General features: G+C 36.1%; 1 long non-coding RNA gene across 3 annotated transcripts in view; it reads left to right on the top strand.

Moving 5' to 3' along the window:
* The first annotated feature begins 553 nt into the window (after positions 1–553).
* LOC122237438 overlaps positions 554–23340 on the top strand; it is a 60703-nt gene continuing 37916 nt past the window's right edge. For all 3 annotated transcript variants that reach the window (XR_006216009.1, XR_006216011.1, XR_006216010.1), the window contains exons 1-2: positions 554–783; positions 5661–5801. This is a non-coding gene — a long non-coding RNA (uncharacterized LOC122237438). The remainder of the gene's footprint in view (positions 784–5660; positions 5802–23340) is intronic.

Here is a 23340-nt window from a genome sequence, read left to right as displayed (position 1 = left end):
ATGTCAAAGGACCAGAATCATGACAAAAGCAAGTACTGTTCCCTTAATAGACACTTCTTTGTCCTAGGGGAAAATACATAGTAGCAATTATTTATTGTTGAAAATAGAAATGATCTCAGTTTTTATGGATCAAAATAAAATTCTTTTTAACAGTGTCCATCTTGCTCAAAAATGTATGTCTCTCTTAGTGGAAATGTTGGCTACAACACTACCTAAAATTGGAAATTAACTACAACACTACCAATTGGAAATTAACACTGCAAAGACCTTCCACCCACATACTTTTTGGAATGGATTTTATTTTTTTAAAAGTCAAACTCCGAAAGATGATAAACACTTCAATCAATCCTAAAGCTCTCGTTAATCTGACTAGCCTTTGTATATAACATAATACTTAAAATGAATAGCTGTCTAAGTTCTGTAAACATTAATCAGGTACACAGGGGAGGCAGAAGAGTGGAATGCTTTCAGCAGAGAGTTCACTAAGGCTAGTACATGTCAGTGAGGTATAATGAGAGGAAGTGGTGTCACAATTCAGAACACACAATTCAGAACACCTAGGTTCTAATCTTAACCGGCATGCCCAGCTGCCTGGAGTTTTACAAATCATTTTATTACTCTGGGTTTGAGTTTCCTGCTTGCAAACCTGGGATAACAAACAGGTCTATCCCTTAAAAGTTTCTAGAAATGTACCTGTGATTGTAAACCTAATATGCTCTATAGATTATTTTAAAGCACTGTGAAAGCGTTTACCATTATCATTGACCGCCATTACCTAAAAATGTAAGTAATTTACTGAGGAATGAATAACATGTGTAAAAACACAGCGCATGGCCTACAGTGGGGTCTTCAGTAATGGTGATAGATGAACGGGGTATGTTAAATAAAACTGAAGAGAAAATGGGACTCGTAAGTTGTGTGGTGCTGAACATGCTGTTTATTCTCTTTCTCGGTTCCCTTATCTGCTAAATGTTGAATGATGATTAATCTATATGATATATGTAAACACACTTACATGGCCCAAAAAAACATTAAAAATAATAGATGGTACTGATGATAATAAAACTTGTTTAATATTAATAGAGGTAACAGTATAAGTAGAATTAATAATGCCAAGTATTTTGTGAAGCATAACAAATAGCTACCTTCTTATGCTGAAACATTTCAGCATTTAAGCTGGCTCAGCCAAAAACTAATCTGGGACTTTATCAACCCTGGTTTGTCGGATATTCTTTGTTGTACTTGTAGAATATATACTTATACAAATGATTTGAAGAGAGAAGAATCTTGATTTTATTCTTGATTTCCCCTGCTGTAAAGAGAATGGGAGTTGAGGGTGCTGTGTATATATTTGATTATAACGTTCAAAGTCCTTCTAAAGTTCAAAGTGAGTATAAAATTTATGACAAAGTGAGGAAGAAAGATTAATGCATATACGCATATCATAAGTGTTACATGTGTACAATTATTTTATGTATATATGATATACAAATAATATGAATAAAAATCTAGAATATTAAGATATGACAAATTCTTTAATAGCATTTATATAGTTACGTGTGAATGTTGTCAGTCTCCTTTACATTTCATTTAATTTGAAAATTATATTAGAATCCATTTACTACCAATCATCCCATTCCGCATAGAACAACCTATGTGATTCAAGGATAGCAGTGGTATATTATATTTTATTTATTTCATTGGCTGATCGGGCAACTGCTCAAGATACAGAGTCTGCATTTGTCTGGGCCATGTTTCACATCAAGGTTCAAAATCTGGGAGAATTAGAAAAGTAAGTCTCAGAGGCTAGAACAGTGCAAGCTCTATAGGACACCTGGGTTTAAAATCTACATTTTGGGGCGCCTGGGTGGCTCAATCGGTTAAGCGTCCAACTCTTGATTTCAGCTCAGGTCATGATCTCAGGGTCCTGAGATCGAGCCCTGCATTGTACCCTTTGGACGTGGAGCTCTCTCTCCCTTTGCCTTGGCCTCTCTCCCCTCCTCCTCTCCTCTAAAGTAAAAAATAAAATCTATGTTTGCTACTTTGTAACTATGTAGCTTAGGAAAATAAATTTTAAAAACATATAAAATAGTGTTAAATGGCATAGAGTTGTGAGGATTGAAGAAAATTATGCATGTATAGGGCTTTATGGTCCTGCACTGGCACATAATAAGCATTTGAAAGAGTTACGTATCCCTATTGCCATTATTATCAAAGTATAAAAGATGCCTCACTTAGATGAACCTAAAGAGCAGTCTGTTAATCCTCCTCACCTGTTTTTTTGGTTGGTTTGGTTTTGCAAATCTTAACAAGGAAGTTGTTTCATAGTCTGTAGTTTGTGGAAAAGCAACAGGGAATCATGGCTGCAAGCATGTCCTTGATTCTTATCAATAACTAGGGGGTCATCTGAGGATCTTTATCACCATCTCATACAGAGACATGGGAATGAAGCAAGGACTAAAGAAAAGATCACCTATTTCAAGAATATGAACTAAGGCGGGGGGTATTCCGTTAATTTTAGTTCATGATGTGTCACTCAATCTTAGCATGGGGCCTTGGACGTAGCAGGTGCTTAGTGAGTTGTTCTCTAATGAATGAACTGGTGCAAAATCCCAATGGAGCCATGAAGAAAGAACAATTTTGCTCATGTACATTTTCTCATGTAATTCTCTCAAAGTGCTGTCAGGTAAAAACGTATATCATAAATCAAAAGAAAACGTGAGTCATCTAGTTTGATCCTTTTTCTCCTGCTATAATTACAATTGCACCACAATTATCGCATGGCACTTACTGCTCATGGAAGATGTTTTCATAATTTCCCTTAGCTACGTACATCCTTCTTCAATGCATGTTATATTTGAGCTGGTTTACATTCATCTTTTAAGAGGCATGAGACGAATATAACCCTCTCCAGGAAGACCTTCCTTAGTTCCCATTCTGATTTAAGTGTCTCTGTCTTATGCCTATTTCTATTTTAGTGGCCATTTCTACATTGTTTTTGCAATCACATATTCAAATATCTCTAGCTCTAATTTGAGTGAGAGTAACATAAGTTGGCAGAAAAACAAGTATACATGAAAAACAGGTTGCTTCTACACACAAAAGTGTAAACATGTAACTTATGAATATAAAATGTGTTCATAACACATTTATGCCCTGAACTTAATTTTTTTGGTTTGGTTTTGGGCTTTATTACAATTAAATGAATAACTTTGTTGGCATTTTTCATCTAAAAGAGTTTGTTTCCTGATTATCGAGCATGCAGTAAAGAGGATGCCTTCTACTGTTTTATATCCTATTCAATCTGTGACTACTTTGTAGATTCATTAATCTGAATTAAACTAGTGATTTGAGCAAGTGCTTCATCAGTGACTTCTTTCTCACCTCTAGAAGAGTTTTTAATTAGAATAACCTTTCATAGCATTTTTAGTTTAATAACTGCAAGCCTAATAATACATTCCCTCCACATAAAAACACTTGTCAATAGAGTCCATGGGATGATTGAACACACAGTACACACCTCTTGTCCTTCACAATGATGTGTATATAATACAGTTTGACCCACCTCTTCGTTACTTCCAAAGAGCCAACTATGTCCTTTTTTAAAAGATATCGCTTTACAGTCTTGATTTTCAAGGAGAAAACCTTTGTTTCCCACTTTTCTTTCAGCTATCGTTAAAATGTTTCCACGGCGACATTCTCAAAATGTCATTATTGAAAATTTATTTCTGTCCTTAAGTGTCATTAATTATGATAATCACAATACTCTGATTTTTACGGTTTTCCAGACTGTGTTTCCTCGTACTGACTTGTCCAGCTAGCACTCAATATCTCTACTTATTTTATAAAAATTCTGTATAAGATTTGTCTATACTGATTATTTGTAATATTTAAGGTTTTATTGTGGCGAGAGATATATATAGCACAATATCTGCCATTTCAACCATTTTTTAAGCGTATAATTCAGTGGTATTTTAAAATCACAATGTTGTGTAACCATCACAACTATCTATTCCAAAACCTCCCACCTCAACCAGAAACCCCATACTCATTAACCAATAACTCCCCATTTTCCACTCCCCCGGCCCTTGGTAGTTGCACAATAAATCTGCCTATTCTGAATATTTCATATAAGTGGAATCATTAAATCAATATTTATTCCTCTGCGACTGGTTTCTTTCACTTAGTATAACATATCCAAGGTTCATCCCTACTGTAGCATACATTCCTTTTTATGGCTGAATAATATTCAGTTTCATATATACGTGAAATGTATATATGATACATATTATATATGTATTATGCATATGATATATACAATATATATGAAACATGTTATATGAAACATATATTATAGGCAGTATGTGTATACATACAATATTCCATTTATCCCTTCATCTGTTGATGGACAATTGCATTGTCTCCAATTGTCTGTAATTTGTTCTTCCACATCCTTTTGAACCCTCCCCATTCAAGCTTTGGTTTCCAATACCCCAGGGCACCTGATGTTATCAAGGTCCTCAATTTGGTCTCCATATTGTTAAATTAAATGGTCAATTATCAGTCTACATCTTGTCTGATCATTAATGACATTTCCCGGAACTGATTACATTTATATCCAAGAAATTCCTTTCTCACTAGATTGCAGGACATCATAAATGAGATTTCGAAGACAGGATGGCTTTCTTAAAGATTTGGTACAAAAACTGAGATATTTAAGGATACCCTCACCCCTTGGAAGTGATAGGAGAGTACTTTCACAGAAGCTTTGCTAAACTCCTCCCGGTATCTTATTGATCTGTATTAGATCAGCATCACCATTCTTGCTTCAAATATCAAAAAAGGAGATACAGTTATTCTGATTTTCTCAAACTACTCAGTGGAGCTGTGAATAGGCTCATTATTTTCTGAAAGAGATTGGCCAAGTTGTCAGAGAGGTAAATATCTGAAGAATTTTGGGACTCTGTTGAGGAGGAAGAAGAGAATGATATTGATACACAAGCAACAGTGTCCACAATATGTCTGAAAACATATCCATGGAATTATTATTATTATATCATTTCTACCTCAAGGACTAATATTAGCATCTAAGAAATAGAGCTGCGTGCTTGTTTAAACATTAAAGCAGTATAAAAAAATAGAATGTCCTCTAGATTTTCTCTGGGAAGTATCAAAATAAATAGAAAAAAAGTATTCTCTCCTTTTCTGTTACAAAATGGCTTCTTTAACATTTGAGCTCATTCCTTGAAATGCACTTCAAAACAGAAATGATGGGCATTCAAATTCATGATGATTACAGATAAGATTTAACAGGTAGCCATCCAAATAAATCCTGCAGGTGGGAAGCAATGGTCCATGCATGAAACAAGCAGCTCAATTTTCAAAAGGCTATCAATTAAATGAGAAGGACTGTTGAACTGATCTGCCGCTCCCCAAATGTTAATTAAAATTGCAGTATTGCTGTGGGGCAGCCAAACAGGCTGCAGCTCTTGGACAGCTGTGATGCAGCATCCCAACATATTGTAATCACAGTGATATATTGCTTTGATATCATCATTAAGAAACATAGTATTATTCTGGTATACATTTCGGATTACTCACAGACTAAGGAAGGCATGCTTTAGTTTTATAACACTGCTATTTTTTTATTCTGTTAACAGCTCTGTTTAACCCATCTACCTTGCATCTGACCCACGGATCTCTGGTACTAGGTTGCAGACCAATGTTCTTCCAGGATTGGCTACGCAGATACGCGACACTATAGATGTCACAGTCACGGTGCACACCTGACTTCAAAGCTGGTGCGGCTATTTTTGGTTCTCTTTTCTTATGTAAATACCAGACTCTGGTTGAGTTTTAACTTCTTTTTAAACCTCCAATCTTAGCATTTAGTCTTTCATCGTTAAGCACAACGTGACCTGCAGGTCTCTGGTAAATACTCTTCATCAGTTTGAGGACATTCTCTATCCCTAATTTTCTGAGAGTTTCTACCATACATTGATGTTGACTCTGGTCCAATTATTTTTATACATCAATGGATATGATCACGTGGTTTTTCTTCTTTAGTCTGTTGATATTATTAGTTACAATGATCGTGTAATGTTGAGTCATCGCTGCATCACTGGAGTAACACCCACTTAGTCATTGTATAGAATTGCTTTCTATGTGTTCTTTTCAGTAGTACTTAGTAGTGTTATTTTTAGACCCTTTGAGACCTCATCTTTGACCCATGGATTATTTAGAAGTGTGCTATTTCCCACCTATTCAGAGAATCCTCTTGTTACTCTGTTAATGTTGTTCCTGTTGTCTTGTTTCTAGTTTGATCTCACTGTGGTCAGACAACACAGTTTGTATCATTTCAATTCTTTGACACTGTTGAGGCTTGTCTTGGGGGCCACAATGCTGTCTTTCTTGGTGAGTGCTCCATGGAAGCCTAAAAAAAAAAAGTCCTGTATGTTGTTACTATTGGCTAAAGTCGTCTATATATTTGTCAGTTAGACCCTCTTAGTCGAATGTATTGTTCAAACATTCTAGATCCTTGCTGATTTTCTAGTAATCCTACCTGTTGTTGTAATGGCAGTGTTCTAGCCTCCACCTCCAACTGTGGATTTGTCCCTTTAACTCTGTCATTTTTTGTTTCGTGTATTTTTCAAATCTGTGCACATTTGGAATTGCTATGTCTAGTTACTGGGCTGATCCTTTTATTATGAGGTAATGACTTCTTGACTTCTTCTGTGTGAGTAGGCGTTCACACTGCCTTGGCTTGGCATGAGAATCCAGTCCTATTTCGGTGGGCTGGGATTGCAACAGTGGTTTGATTTTTCAGCCTCTGCAGTGTAATTTTAGTCTCCTTGGTTGAGCTGGTGGTGGGGCTCCTGCCTGAGGTGGCAAAAGCTGGTTCTCCACTGTGGGTGGGGAGTGTGTTTGGACCCTCTAGCTGGTGCCACTTGGCTGCTGGACTGGAAAGTTTTAGTCCTGTGGGTCTTAGTCCTGCCAGCCTTCCATTTCCTTCCAGGCTGGCAGCTGGAGCTGGCCCTCTCCTGTAGGCTCTCCCTCCAGGCCAGGTATTTCTTGGCAACAGAAAAGCACACTCTCAGGTCAGGTGGTTAAGGAGAGTATCTCCCCTGTTTCAGTTTCATCTGGTGTTATCTAGACTGCTCTGTGGTCTAGGAAAATAATGAGCTTACCTGGACCACCTTCTGCTGCTATGTCACAGATGGGAAAATACCAGGTATGGACGGCCTTTCTCTATTATGCAGGAAGACACAAGACAACCCGATGCAGTGCTATCGCTCGAACCCTGAGATCTATACCAGCTCTCTTTATTCTTACCATGTTTCGGGGTTCTCCTTTATTGGACCCCTGCACCACTTCCAGTGTTTATGTCTGTGCTTAGTGAGGGAAAGCAAGGAGAAATGGCAAGCCTTCTGCTCCGGGCGTTTGAACAGCTCACTTAGATGTTTTAATCTCTGTATCTCCTGTATAATGATTAGCTGGTAAAACTTCTGTATTATCTGCATACCCCCATAAACTTCATGAACACAGATGCGTATTTCATCTCTCTATATTCAGATGCCTTCCCTACACCTTACACACAGATGATGCTCCTTGTTAGTTGAGTGAAAGGAGAACGTATTAGTCACACACAGCTACTTTCTTTAGAAAATAGTACAACTTTCATTTATTTCTGCATTTGTCAAGTAGAGTTTCAACCCTTTTGCTATTATCTCAATAAATATAAGGACCTTGGAATGGTCAGTAATGCCTAACCTGTACCTTGATATTTGGATAGGTTCCATTTAAACTATCAAGAAACATGTCAAGATCGATTTCTTGTTTCACACATTCTTATTTTCAAGGCAATGGTTCTAGAGATTTCTATGGATAGAAATAGCTATATAAATACATGTTCTGATTTCAAATATTCTAGATATTGTTTCCAATTTTTTAACCCTGATCTTTTTAAAAGAAAACATGCTTTACGGGTTTTATGGCAGTGGTGGTGTTGTTGTTTTCTGTTCCTATAGTGACATTAGAGAAAAACTGTGGGCATTTGACTAAATTATCTATATGTTTCCATCCAACATTATTGTCTCTTAATTCTTAGCAAAGAGTCTGTAATCTAATTATACTTCTATTTTATAAGTAACTATTTAAAAAAAAAAAAACAAGGTTATCTCACTTGGAATCTCCCAAATCAAAGCCAGAGGAGTAGACAGAAAGAAAATGATCAGAACATGAAGTTATATGATCTATATCAAAATTTAAAGAAAGTATTTCTAAATGAGAAATTCTAACTCAGGGAATCCTCTGGGTAGCCTACAAAATTTTTGTGAATTTTGATGATAAATAATTTACAACCCAATTAAGAAAAATAAAATAAAATATAGTTTCCCTCTATCAAAAAGAGATCATTAATTTTTTTTCATCTAATAATATTTTTCCTCCATAAGGAATCTATTAGAACTCTCTTCTTAGGCACCTGGGTAGCTCACTAAGTTAAGCGTCCAACTTCAGCTCAGGTCATGATCTCACGGTTCATGAGTTCCAGCCCCACGTAGGGCTCTGTGCTGACAGCTCAGAGCCTGGAACCTGCTTTGAGTTCTGTGTATGCCTCTCTCTCTGCCCCTCTCCTGCTCACACTCTGTCTCTCTCAAAAATGAATAAATATTAATAAAAATTAAAAAAAATAACTCTCTTCTTAATATCTTTCAGGCTTTTAATATGTATTGAATTACCATAATGCATTATCAGGCCGTACATCTGTGGGCACTATTTATGTATTGGGATTTTAGTAAAAGTGGAAAGAAAAGAAATCTGGCAATAAAAATGCACGTGAAATTTGACAGAGGGATTGGCAAAGACATTTTCATTTGAAGTATACCTTGCTGAGTTCATCATTCAAGAAGTTTTCAGAATGAAGATTTATTTCCAAAATGCCATTCTACTTTCATTTTTTTTTTTTTTTTGGTCCCAAGGTGGGTCAGAATAACCTACAAGTGGATTGTTGAACAAAGAAAATATGAAACTTCAAATAGTACCTCTAAACTCTTTCAACTACAAACTCGGAACATTTTTATGACATTTCAAAATGATTTGTGATCCTGACGCTACTGTTTAAAATATGTAGCTTGGGGCACCTGGGTGGCTCAGTCGGTTAAGTGGCCGACTTCTGCTCAGGTCACTATCTCGCGGTCTGTGGGTTCGAGCCCCGCGCCGGGCTCTGTGTTGACAGCTCAGAGCCTGAAGCCTGCTTCAGATTCTGTGTCTCCCTCTCTCTCTCTCTGACCCTCCCCCGTTCATGCTCTGTCTCTCTCTGTCTCAAAAATAAATAAACGTTAAAAAAAAATTTTAAATAGGTAGCTTAAGTCAAAAAAAAATTAAATTAAAGGTGTAGCTTAAGTCAAAGAACAAACTATAGGCCATACATTTAGGGGGTGAAAATTTTGTTTTGTATTTACCACTTGACCTCTTAATATTAACCATAGTTTTCTTTAACACATGTTGCTGAGACTATAACTTTAATAAGTTTAATTCGAGCTATGTTATGAAAACTCTTTGCCTCATTTATCCTAATTCGATAAAGTTTCCATAAGTTAAAACTTAATTCAACTTAATTCCCCCCTACATAGGAAAACCGCTTAAAATTTACTGGGTTTTTTAAAGAAAAAAAAAAGATACAATTATACTAATTTTGCTACGAGACAAATCAACCTTGATATTGGATATCACATAATTAAAGTGCCTCAAATAGGTTTTGTGCTCTGTGGGTTGAGGTATTGCCATCTATAGTGACATCGATTTAGAAGAAATTAGAAAAAGGAATTGGAAAGGAAGAAGCAAGTGATTTTGGAAATACACCAGCCATATAAGAAGAAAGCAAATTCCTGCCCCTCTCAAAGCCTACTGCATTGCCATAAGGAATTTGTGATATCCCTGGTTTCTTTGAAATATGTAGACATAAAGATCGTGATGTCTTTTTCACAAGTCTACCATGTACGTATTGGTGTGATTACCCTTCTCTAAGGGATGGCCAATTACTAACTTACACTCTAATTAGAGAGAGCTCAGCCAATTCTCATGAAAGCTTATGTGACTGCATTTTGTAGAATGTCGATACCTGCAGAGACTTCCAATATCTGATTATATGCTCAGAAGTCACTGGATGTAGGGGACGCACAGAAGCGAGTAGACAATTTGGGATACCTTAGCAATTCAAACCCTTACATTAGAGAAACAAAGATTTCCAAGGTCTTCAGGAATAGCCTGACTTTATGGACCTACTCTTACGATTCCAACTCAACCCCTTTTCACTGTGATGCTTCAGATAGTTCCATGTTGAACTCAACCCTCTAATAAGATTTAGAATCTTCAGGCTATTTGTAAAGACTATCTACAAATACATAAATTGTCCCACTATGCTATCCATACTGAAAGCCCTCGTAACAACCTTAAGAATAACTTTTCCTTAATAAAATTGCTATATTTAAATGTGGCAGAAAGAACTATAGGCACTCAAACCAGACTCTGGAATTGATTTAAGTACCTGGCACAAAGCAGGCACTTCCACTTGTGAGTTTCTCTTTTCACTCACTCATGATACCCTCAGGCCATCGTATCTGTTCTTACATTGGCTGATCAAAGTGTTAGAAAGCTTGTCCTGGCAATTGGAGATGGGGACAAAAATTAAAATAAATAAGAGTTTTCTACTAGTCTTGATCTTTGCCAGAATCCATTTTAATAGCTTGTCTCATCAAATAATCATTATACTCAATAACTTGTGTAACACACTAATGCAAAGATAAATGACTGTCAACTGGCTCAGGCCAGTCTTGCCCTGAATGATGACAGGTTGTGGCAGGATTTCCCTCTCATTTTACTAGTGAGAAATTTCTAGTGAAGTTATGCACTTATAAAATTGAGTTGGCCCGAAAACCATAGAGTATTTTCTGCTAATATTTTGAGGACCAAAAATACATCTAAATGAAAGAACAAAACAGAGATGTTTAGCAAAATTAATTTGACTCCTGAGGGGTAGATTCTAACTGGGAAAGATAGATCCCTGGACCCCAGTGCAGGAGCAGTGGCAAAAACTCATTCAAGATGCACAGAAATTTTAAGTCAATTTTAAATTTTATTTGAATAATTAGCAAGTAGCATAACTTCTTTGTATCTGTGCTTCCTCACTGGTAACATGTCAATGCATAAATTAGCATGTTAATTTGTGTATGTGTATTTTTGAATTTTATATTTTCAACTTTATTTCAAATAATTTAAGTGCAATTATATTATTTTTATGTATTGAAATTGGCAAACTCAATACAATCATTTGAAGGAAGTCTCATTTAAAAAACTGCATTGAGGGGCGCCTGGGTAGCTCAGTTGGTTAAGCGTCTGACTTCAGCTCAGGTCATGATCTTGTGGTTCATGGGTTTGAGCCCCGTATCAGGCTTTGTGCTGGCAGCTTGGAGCCTGGAACCTGCTTTGGATTCTGTGTCTCCCTCTCTCTCTTCCCCTTCTTCTCTCTCGCTCTCTCTCTCTCTCTCTCTCTCTCAAAAATAAATAAACATTAAAAAAATATAAAAAAAAAAGAATTAAAAGCTACCTTGAGATAAAGGCTGTAATCCCAATGTATCACCTAAATTATATTTGTAAAACAAAATACAACTAATTTAGAATAAAGTCTGTAAACTAAATGTCTTTCTATAAAACTAACATATCATATCAAATAGGGGACAAAATTTTCTACTTGTTATTTCTACTATAAATAATTCATATTTCTGAAGCATGGAAATTAGAAATTACACCAATCTAGCAATCAGGAAACGTTAATTGCATTCCTAAATCAGATTGGCTGTTGGCCTTCAACAAATTATTTACTCCCTTTTATCAAAGTTTCCTCATTTGTCAAATGGGCAAAAAACATTTGACCTAATAATACAAATCATTCTAGAATTACCCCATCACTTTTTACATAATGCATATAATCAATTGTAGGGTACACCTTTTTTTTTCTTCCACAAATCTGAACATCACTGAAATCAGGTGTCTCCTAAAAGTGAATGCATCTTTTCCTAAATACTGGCAGCATGTACACGTTTCATTCTCAGTGGTACAAAACACAGTGGTTTATCTTACAACTGATGGTGTGTTAGATCTGATATAATTGGTGTTAACTCATATTCATATTCAAAGAAATTATATGAGTATAATTATCAATCATATTCAGCAGACGAAGAGATGGAGGCAGAAAGAACTGAAATAAATGGCTTAAGACAACAGAACTGAAAATGTGGACTATCGATCCACAGCCTATGGTCTTGTCCATCATATGGTACTGTCTTGACTATTAAATAGACATTAACATGATTGGAAAGGCACGCTGTACAATATACATAGAAATAACTTAAACTATTCATGATAATAAACAAAACTTTTCAAATTTAAAGTATAAAATCTGACTAATTCCAGGGGTGCCTAGGTCGCTCAGTCAGTTAAACACCCGACTCTTGATTTCGGCTCAGGTCATGATCTCCTAGTTCACGGGATCAAGCCCCACGTCAGGCTCAGCACTGACAATGTGAAGGCTGTTTGGGATTCTCTCTCTCTCCCCCTCTCTCTGCTTTTCTCTTTCCCTCCCTTTAATAAATAAACAAACATTTTTTTTCATCTGACCAAAAAATCTGACTAATTCATGTTGAGAGATATATTTTCTAACACAAAAATGCAGTGGCAATATGAATACATATATAAGTATATATATATGTGCATATATTTATTAAAAGTGACAGAAATACATCGTAATAAATTATTTCCTTGGAACCCTTATTTCCAGGAACCCTGTCCCTGTCACTGAATTGTATCTGTAGGTCAACTTATAAACTCATTCACTAACGTAGCTTACATATTGATAGCTACAAATACGTTCTTCTAATATCTTTTTCATCGTTTGTGCCAAGACACATGTGTACCTGACTTGCCTAGAATGCTTACTAAGAAATGGATAGTCAAATGTCTGACCTCTCACACGTATGTGCATGTGGATGTGCGAACAGGAGTCAGAGACACGAGGTAACAGATCAGGCCTTGCAAGTGATTCTTACGTTTCATAAGGGTTAAAAAACCCCGGATCAGGTTACTGCTGAATAAGATCATTGCGGTCATTATGAATGTGCTGTTACCCTGTGCTCAATGGGTCACAAATCCACTCATCAAGAATATTTATTGGGCATAGCCAGTCCTATAATTAGATCTGTATCAATGTCCTTGAAAAGGGAGTTGTGGAACACCTACTTCAGAATCACCTGTTTCTCTTAAAAATTAAGTTTCCTTGACCCCAGGAGTTTCTAAAGGGAGCTGAGAATTGGAAATATGTCAGTCTCCACAGATGACTCTTATGCATACAAAACTTCTAGAAACATTGACCTCTCTGTTAAGGAGGAAAAACACAAATACAAGCTGAGTGTGGTTAGGAGAGTTGATGGGGTTAGCATCTCAATCACTTACGCTCTATCTAAAAATGAACGTGAGATTTAAAATGCTAAGTGTTTGCTCTAAATTTTAGTCATTTATAACCTATTCCAGAAGCTGTGTGCGTGTATGGTTATATTTTAATTTTGTATTTTAACTTCTTGAGATAATTTAAGATTTCAAGAAGAGTAGCAAAGATAGTACAGAGTTCCCTGATACTTTTCATCCAGTTTCCTTATAATAAAATTATCAACATTAAAAAATTAACATCGGGACAAAACAATGAACTGAAGAATAGATATTTAGGTTTTACCACTTTTCCCAATAATGTCCTTTTTCTGATCCCGTGTCCCCACATTGCATTCAGCTGTGTCTGCATGTGTCCTAACGTGCCGCTGTTCCACAGTCTTTCCTGGTCTCTGGTGACCTTGAGATTTTTTGAAATGCATTGGCCAGTTACTTCATGGGGTGCTTCTTAATTGAATGTATCTGATGTTTACTTTTTATTAAATTGAGTTGTATATTGTGAAGGATGCCGCAAAGGTGATGTATCAGGGGGTGCCTGATGTCAATATGTTTTACTATTACTGATGTTGACCTTATTCACCTGGTTAAGGCAGTATCTGCCAGGGTTATCCACTATAAACTTATACTTTCCTTTTGTAAATAAATATTTTAAAAAATTTTTAAGTTTATTTATTTATAAATAAATAGAGAGCATGCCAGTGGGGGAGGGGCAGAGAGAGAAGGAGAGAGAGAATTCCAGGCAGGCTGCACACTGTCAGTGCAGAGCCCAACATGGGATTCCAGCTCACAACCCATGAGATCATGACCTGAGCCAAAGTCAGATGCTTAACCGACTGAGCCAACCCAGGCACCCCATGTAATTAAATATTTTTGAGACAATGCAAATGTCCTGTCCTGTTTCTTCTCAAACCCCTACCCACCAAGGTTAGCATCTATTGGTGGATGTTGCCTGAAGTAATTTAAACTGTAGTATTCTAATAACAATTTTCTCTTTCATTCACTCATTAACACATTTCTCAACTGAAATTTTCTGTCAAAAAATTGTCCTTTCTCTTCTTTTTTTATAGTTGTCATCTACTTGTATCAATATAGAGTCAAAGATACTTATTTAATTCTTTAGGTTATAATCCAGTGTCGGTTTTATGTATTTTGTTGCTCAACTTTTTCCAGTTTATATGCCATAAAATTTTAAGAAATTTAAAAGCCTACTTAAAGTAGAAATATCTTTAAACCACTTCTCAAACTTTGTTATTTGAAGTATGCCTGAGACGATTACAAATGTTCAGTGACTTTCATGATTAATCATAATAGTCTTTATTGCAAGAGAAGATAGTTACCCACTTAGATTATCCCTTAGGCAAGAAACTTGGGAGAGAGAGAGAGAGAGACAGAGAGACAGAGAGACAGAGACAGAGACAGAGAAAGAGAAAGAGAAAGAGAAAGAGAAAGAGAAAGAGAAAGAAAGAGGAGGAAACAAAGGAAGAACATATACATATAAATACATTTATACATTTATAATATATATGTACGTATGTATATATAATGTGTCTCTATACATCTAATGTCTATTTTATACATATATATTTACATATACACGTTGGAGGATTAAAGAGAATAATATACAAAAACTGCTTTATAACATTAAATATTTTCTGTATACTATCTATCATATCTTATTAATAGATTATTATTTTAGTGGACACTAATTATTCTCTTGTATGTGATGAATCTGTAGCAAAAATCTCCTAACCTGGGCATTCATACACCCATTCCTGCCAGCAGACCTACGCGTTTTGAGTTTTATGTTTGAATTTATTACCAATATTTAAAAGCCATAAAATTCCACATTGTTGTTCAGATGTCTGATCTCTTGAATCTGCGTCTGGCATCATGAGACCTGAGTTTCTATAAAGCAGTGATAGTCCCTGCCATGGATTTCCTTTTCCAAAGACCTTTCCATGGTCTCTGGCACAGTCTATTATCCTTTTGACACTGAAGCTGATTATATTCCTCAGGCTTGTTTTATAAATTTGTGGTATGTCCTGGGGCTTGTGAGCATTTGACTTTGTGACTCCTGTTAAATAGTATAGTGATTCTTCTCAGATCTTGTCACAACTCTGTCACAGAAATATGAGTAGATTCCCATTGCCTATTGTGGAAAATGAGAAACCTTAACACTGTATTAAAGGCCATTTACTGTTTGTTTCTTCCTACCCTATCTTCAGTGAGGTCTCTATATCCCCACCGGCACACAAGACAAAGGAAACTAATAACAGTTTTACCAGAACTTTTTCCTTTTTCCCCTGACTGTAGGTTGTATTCCACTAAAAATAGTCTTTATTAGAGTTCATCCAACTAAAAATGTATTCATCCATCAAGGGCTTTCAGTGAGCGCGTCACCTGAATTCTAAGTTATATGTTAATAGGAGTTATAAATTGTTATGTGCTATACTTCATAGTATTTACAGGATGTTTACAATTGTAGAACTTTGTAAAGTCATAGTTATCCAAACCAGAGTTCCATATATGGAGACTTTCCAGAGACTACCAAAGATAAGGCAGCATGCTGAATATATCAGACAATATAGTAAAACAAAAAGATCATGACTTGGAAATCAGAAACATTTGGTTTTGGGTACTAACTCGACCGCAATAGATCATGTCACTTGACTGTTTAAACCCCATATTCTTGATCTGTAAAATATAAGTAAAAATAATTCTAAGTCGAAGGAGTTATATGGCCAGTAAAAGTATGCCTTTGAAACACTTAAGCACAATGCCTGACAAAGAATAAAATTCTCAATAAATAGCAGATATAATTATTATTTTTATGATTACCCAACCATAAAAAGGAATGAGATCTTAACCATTCACAGCAACACGGGTGGACATAGAGGGTATTATGCTAAGTGAAATAAGTCAGACAGAAAAAAACAAATGCCGTATGATTCCACTTACATGTGGAATCTAAAAAATAAAACAAATGAACAAACAAACAGAAACAGACTCGTAAATAGAGAACAAACTGGTGGTGGCCAGAGGGGAGGAATAGGAATACGGGGAGATGGGCAAAATAGGTGAAGGCGATTAACAGATACAAACCTCCTGTTATGAAACAAATAAGTTACAGAGATGAAATGTACAGCATAGGACCTAAGTCAATACTATTGCAATAATTCTTTACGGTGACAAAGCATAACTATATTTATCATGGTAAACATTGCATAATAAAAAGAATTGTTAATCTATTATAGTGTGTACCTGAAACTAATATAACATTGTGTGTCAACTATACTTCAGTAATAATTTTTTTTTAAATGGGTGCATAGTTGACTTACAAAAAATTTATTGAATACAAAGTAAACATTTCATACATTTATATTTTTACTTAGTTCTCATAAATAGAAGATATGCATATTTTTAATTAGTCTATTCGTTATCAGAGGTTATCTAAGCTTACATAGGTCAGCTAAAACTTTAAATTCCAACATTTCCTGTATGTTAGAAATAAAGTGAGAAAGCTGTACGTTCCAAGAAAATATTCACAAATCAAAGCCAACAATAAAAAAAAAAGAATTATACATCACCCCCAAGTGAGATTTATTCCTGATAAAAAGGGCTAGTTTACCATTTGAAAATCAAGGTAATTCACCATGTCAACAGGCTGAAGAGGAAACAACAACAACATATATAAGTTGATGCATAAGAAGCATTTCACGCAATCCAAAATCCATCCACAACCAAACCAACAAAAACTTAGTGAACCAGGAATAGGGGGCACAGTTTTCACTTTCATAAAGAACAACTAAAATAAACCCACGAGGGTCATCAAAATTAATGATGGGAAATTAAATGCTTTCCCCCTGAGAATGGGAACAGGCAAGGATGTCCCCTTCTACCAATCCTTTTCAGCATCATACTGGAAGTAATGGCTAGTGCAAAAGTATAAACTGAGAAGAAAGCACTGAAGCTATCTGTTCACAGATAACATGACTGCCTACACAGAATATCCCAAGGAGTTCACAGAAACACTCCTGGAACTAATAAGCAAGAGATGATGTAATTTGGTATATACTTCAGATATAAAAAGGTATATGCGGCTAAAGCTTTAGATTGAATATCTTGGATGTATTCATAGAAGTATCTGAAATAATCACACAATTGCTTAATTTTGAAATATCTCCCCTCACTTGGGATCTCTGGAAAATGTTTAGCTTTATAATATCATTTGTGCTGTAAGAACACAAAGCTAGCATTGCATGTCATTATTTGTGCTGTTTGCATGGCAGTTTTCAACAAGAAACTTCACATTGGTTTCGGATTTTTTGCTTGTTTTTATTTTTTTAATGTTTAATTTTGAGAGAGCCCAAGCAGGGCGGGGGGGGGGGGGCGCGGACAGAGGATCTGAAGTGGGCTTTGTGCTGACAGCACAGAGCCTGATGTGGGGCTCAAACTCACGAACCACAAGATCACGACCTGAGCCCAAGGTGGGCACTCAACCAGCTGAGCCACCCAAGTGCCCTTGTTTGTTTATTTTTAAGTAGGTTCTACACTCAACCGGGGCTTGAACTCATGACTCCAAGATCAAGAGTCACATGCTATACTGAATGAGCCCCAGGCACCCCTTTAAATGCTAGCTCTTTAAGAAAATGGAATAGGAAAGTGAAATCCCTGCATTTTTGCAACACTGAGGAATTTTATTCCCAATTATGGTTTTAATACAAATAGTGGCACTTCTACTATAAAGCTGTAGAACTTATTATGCAGTGGACAAAATATAGGTTCTTATGAATAGATATTATGATTATTATATAGATGTACGTTGTATGTGTTTATGCGCATGCTTGAGGAGAGAAGTTGGCAACTGAATATTTTACTAATCTGAATGCTTTTTTTTTCAACGTTTTTTTTTTTTTTATTATTTATTTTTGGGACAGAGAGAGACAGAGCATGAACGGGGGAGGGGCAGAGATGAATGCTTTTGAAATAGGTTCTGACAGGGGCGCCTGGGTGGCTCAGTCGGTTGAGCGCCGACTTCGGCTCAGGTCACGATCTCGCAGTCCGTGAGTTCGAGCCCCGCATCAGGCCCCTGTGCTGACAACTCAGAGCCCGGAGCCTGTTTCGATTCTGTGTCTCCCTCTCTCTGACCCTCCCCCATTCATGCTCTGTCTCTCTCTGTCTCAAAAATAAATAAACGTTAAAAAAAAAAAATTTGAAATAGGTTCTGACAGGTGCCTAAACTTCCTTCAAGGTACTTGTCTGTGAGGCATTAATGTGCCATTAAACAGTGAGAGTATAAAACATTATAAGAGTCAACAGAATGTTTGGAGAATACTGGTAATTCTTAGGACTACACTGAAGTGTTTGTAATAGGAAAGAAATGAGGATGCGGATGAAGAATTGGTTGAAGTCAAATCCTGCAAACATCATGCTCAGAAAATGTGTAGGATCTTAGAGCCCCATTGCCAGTTGTATCTCCTTTGCCTAGAAGGATTGCTAGTTGAATTGAGACTTTCAGTCAATCTGTATGTTCAATGTCCTAAGGAAAAATGATGTTGCCTTTGTGCTCCATGTTATCAATCCTTACCTCTAACATACCTTGCAACTGTTTTTCTTGAAAACTATGTTTATATACCTGCCCCAACCCCATTAGTCTCTGAACCTCTTCTGGACAACAGATGTGTATGTTGACATCTGTTTTAAAAAAAATGAATTAGTGTTTGGTTGATAGCAAAAAATTTTAGAGTACCTACAAATGGTATGGACAATACCATTTAAAAAAATTTTTTTTAAGTTCATTTATTTTTGACAGAGACAGAGTGTGAGCATGAGCTGGGGAGGGGCAGAGAGAGAGGGAGACACAGAATCCGAAGCAGGCTCCAGGCTCCTAGCTGTCAGCACAGAGCCCGACGCGGGGCTCGAACTCATGAACTGTGAGATCATGACCTGGGCTGACGTCGGACGCTTAACCGACCGAGCCACCCGGGCACCCCTGGACAATATCATTTTAATTATTCTTATTGTTTAAGGGATGAAAATGCAGAAGTAGCTTCTGAAGATTCTGATGAGTGTTGAAAGGAAATGGGAAGACCATAGAAGAGTTCACACACACTTCAGTCCTCATGCTTGAAGTTTGTGAATAATAGTAATTTGAGGGGGTATTAGAAAAATATCATGAAAAGATAATAGCCATATTTGATGTTTACACATCTCTTCCTGGCATAGAGTAGGCTCCTAGCTTATGTTTCATAAATGAATGGATGGATGGACAGATGAACAAATGGCTGTCTTACTTCTTCAAAGAAATCCACTAATAATTGATTTTATTCTTATGGATCTCTACATAGAAATATCTTACTACTTTGAGTTCTGCTTACATTCCTATCATGGAGCTGTTATTTGCAGAAATAACATGTGTAATATACTTTTAATCTGTCCATTAAATTCTTCAATCATCTCTCTGCATTACTGAATCATTCCTATATTCTAGTATGCCATACTTATGTCTGAACTGATTGAACATCTATTTACTGTTTTTCTAAATCAGTGAACAAAATATCCTATGTCAAGAATTTCAAACATACAACATCGTAGAATGCTATATTTCATGAGAAACTGCCAATGCTCATCAAATGTTCATTTAAATTACACAAATGCAGGACTTCCATAAAGCATGTTAATACATTTCAGAAAAGGTGATTGTATTAGAGAAATGTGACAGAGACTCTTAACAAAAATCACCCCATCAAACATAGCCACAGCAAGGTCAAAATTCATCTAGCAGCCAATGAGTATTAAGGAAAAACATGGAAGATTTCTGAAGCCAAACACATGGGATGTTTCTAACTCTTGTTTAGACTTTTCAATGTATGTACTCAAATTTAACTTGAATTGAGACATGCCGGCCATATTTATATACTCCAGTCTGACCCGGGCATCATTCAGGCACTGTATATACCAATATGAATAAAGATTATAGCCTCCTTCCTCAAGAAGGTCATAGTCTTGTTGAAATGAAGGAAGCAAAGGGAAATAACACATTTTGATGCAATGAACACTCATCTTTCAAAGCCCACCTCAAGTGTTACCTTATTTGCAAAACATCTGTCTCTAATCGTCATCTAAATCATATACACATTGCACACACTTGCTTACCACTTTATACAGAGATACAAAGTAAAATTTATTTATTCTCTTTTCTCTCCCATTTACTTATAGAAAGCATTCCTAAATGCCACAAGGACTTGAGAGAAACTCGTTCTTCTTGATGGACTTATGACTGAAATCTAAAGGAAGAATTGTAGTAACTTCCTTGCTCTTTCCTTTTGATCTTCAATTCCCCCATGTGTAAAATGAGGTGAAAGGGGGCCAGTAGACTTGCCTATTTGTTTAATTATACATTTCTTTAAAGAAAAAAAAAAAAGACGAGTTTTTATAAGTTTGAAAATTACTTATCCTTGATGTTCCTCAGGGGTACTTCCAGTATTCAGTTCTGTGAATTTGCATCTTGGTCCCATTAAGTCCTGCTTAAACTCACCCTCGGATTTAGCTAGAGTATCTGTTATCACCCACCATCAGGGATAAAATCCTATGGAAATTGTATATTTAAATGAGCCAGAACAAACCCAAGTCATCAAATATAATTTCAATGATGAACCTCAACATTTTACATTTGAATACTTTCCCAAATGGTTGCAATTTATTAATGTCAGATTAAAGGGCTCCATTCATTTTTCCTGTTCAGTAAAGAGACAGTTAATGAATGATACGGACTTGGCTAGGCTTCTAATGAATGATTCTGGAAGTGTGCATCCCTCAGTGTGAAGAGACTCAACTAATGCCAGCAGACTATTGACATGCTTTTCATCTGTGCAGATCATGTCTCTTTATGCAACTTTTGGCTAAGGAGATGGTCATTATGTCATCAAAGCTAAATAGAAAACACTAGGCTATGTCTGTCTTCCCTAAGTGCCATTCCATGAACTAATAAATGACCTCCTTGTTCCTTCACTTTCTTTATGGCTGCATTGCTGCAGAGAGATTTCCATAACAAATGAAGACATAATAAGGGCCAGTGCCCATTTTGAAAACTTTGGATAATAAAGAAGAGTATCAAAAAAACAAAAAAAAAAAAACAAAAAACAAACCAACAACCTAACAGTCATATTACGACCACCAGTACTGATAAACACTTTGGTTTAATTTATGACTTAGGTCTATATTTATCAATATTGAAACATTGATAAAGTTCGAAAAAGTAATATAGAAAGATTTATGAAAAGTTATAAAACATGAAACAGAGTTGTTGACATTTTATGCACGCACAGGTCTGAAAGGTTGTATGGCTGTACGCGCACTAATGTTCCATTGATGGATAACTCCTGGGGATACCAGAGAGGATGAAGAAGTGGAAGGGGAAGGCATAGTCTGGGGACAAAGTTTTTAACATAACAGAGAGCAGGGCGCCTGGGTGGCTTAGTCAGTTATGCATCCGACTTTGGCTCAGGTCATGATCTCAGGGTTTGAGCCCTGCGTTGGGCTCTGTGCTGACAGCTCAGAGCCTGGAGCCTGCTTCGGATTCTGTGTCTCATTCTCTCTCTGCCCCACCCCCACTTGTGCTCTGTCTCTCTCTGTCTCTCAAAAATAAATAAATGTAAAACGAATTTTTTTTTTTAAATAACAGAGAGCTGAAAGTAAGAACAGAGTTGATCCAATCTGGCTTTCTCAGAAAACACAACAGTAATCTAGTATCAAGCTGCTATAATTTGGCAATTCTGGGCTCTAAACAACTATCCTAGCGCATTAGGAAATTGACTACAGTTTGTTACGTTTTCCCATCTAATGCATTTCTGTTTTTAAATGTAATTTATCATTGTTATCAACATGATACATGCACAATGGAATACATATTAAACTACAAGGCTGATAATGAGTAACAGCAATAACCCGACCCACCTTTCCTACTGACAATTCTTGTTCCTTGAGAGTAACAGCTTTCAGTCCTTCCAACTATTTTTCCTGGCACTTATCCCATATTTGTAAATAACATTCATATAAAGATTTCTTGCTTATTGGCTTTGGGATATTATCTAAAGAAAATACTGTTGCAGAAAAACAGGAGGTAGCTCTCTCTCTTCTCTCTTAGGCTGGTAATTTTTGTTTGTTTTTGTTTTATTTTGTTTTTGTCATCGTATTCAGCATAATAATGACAATGATAATATTGAAAATGATGAACATGTATTTAAATGATTGCTTGTAAACCAGGCATTGAGCTAGATATTCTGTGTATTTTCTCTTTATAATCCTCACAAATCCCTTTGAAAAAAAAATTTTCTGTTTCACAGATGAAGCAAATAGCATCCGAAATATTAATTTCCTCTTAATGATATAATTAGTAATTGATAAAATTGAAATTCAAAAGCAGATTTGCCTACTCAACACCTATAGTCCTATATACCAGGTGGACTTCATTCTCATTGGGGCCCTGTAATTTTGCAAGCCATCATTACTATGGGTCATTACTCTTTATAACTCGTGTTACTCTGGATGCATAATATTCCAAAAGAAGAATGGATCACAATGTACTGAATCCCTCCAAATATTCTAGTGAATTTAACCCCTCCCCAATTATTTGCTATCCTAAACATAGCTAAGATAAATATCTTTAGGCATTATATGTAAGAAATTTTAAAGAATCCCTATTTCAGGTAATTTCTTAGGTTAAGTTTCCATGAGTGGGACTGATTTTTAAAATAGTCTGTGAAAAACAATATGATACGGATAATGGCCAGAAACATAAATCAAAATTACATGGAAGCAAAACTAAGTTAATGGTCTCTGCTA

This window comes from Panthera tigris, chromosome A3 (assembly GCF_018350195.1).
Source record: "Panthera tigris isolate Pti1 chromosome A3, P.tigris_Pti1_mat1.1, whole genome shotgun sequence".
NCBI lineage: Eukaryota > Metazoa > Chordata > Mammalia > Carnivora > Felidae > Panthera > Panthera tigris.
This window is presented reverse-complemented; position numbering and strand designations above follow the sequence as displayed.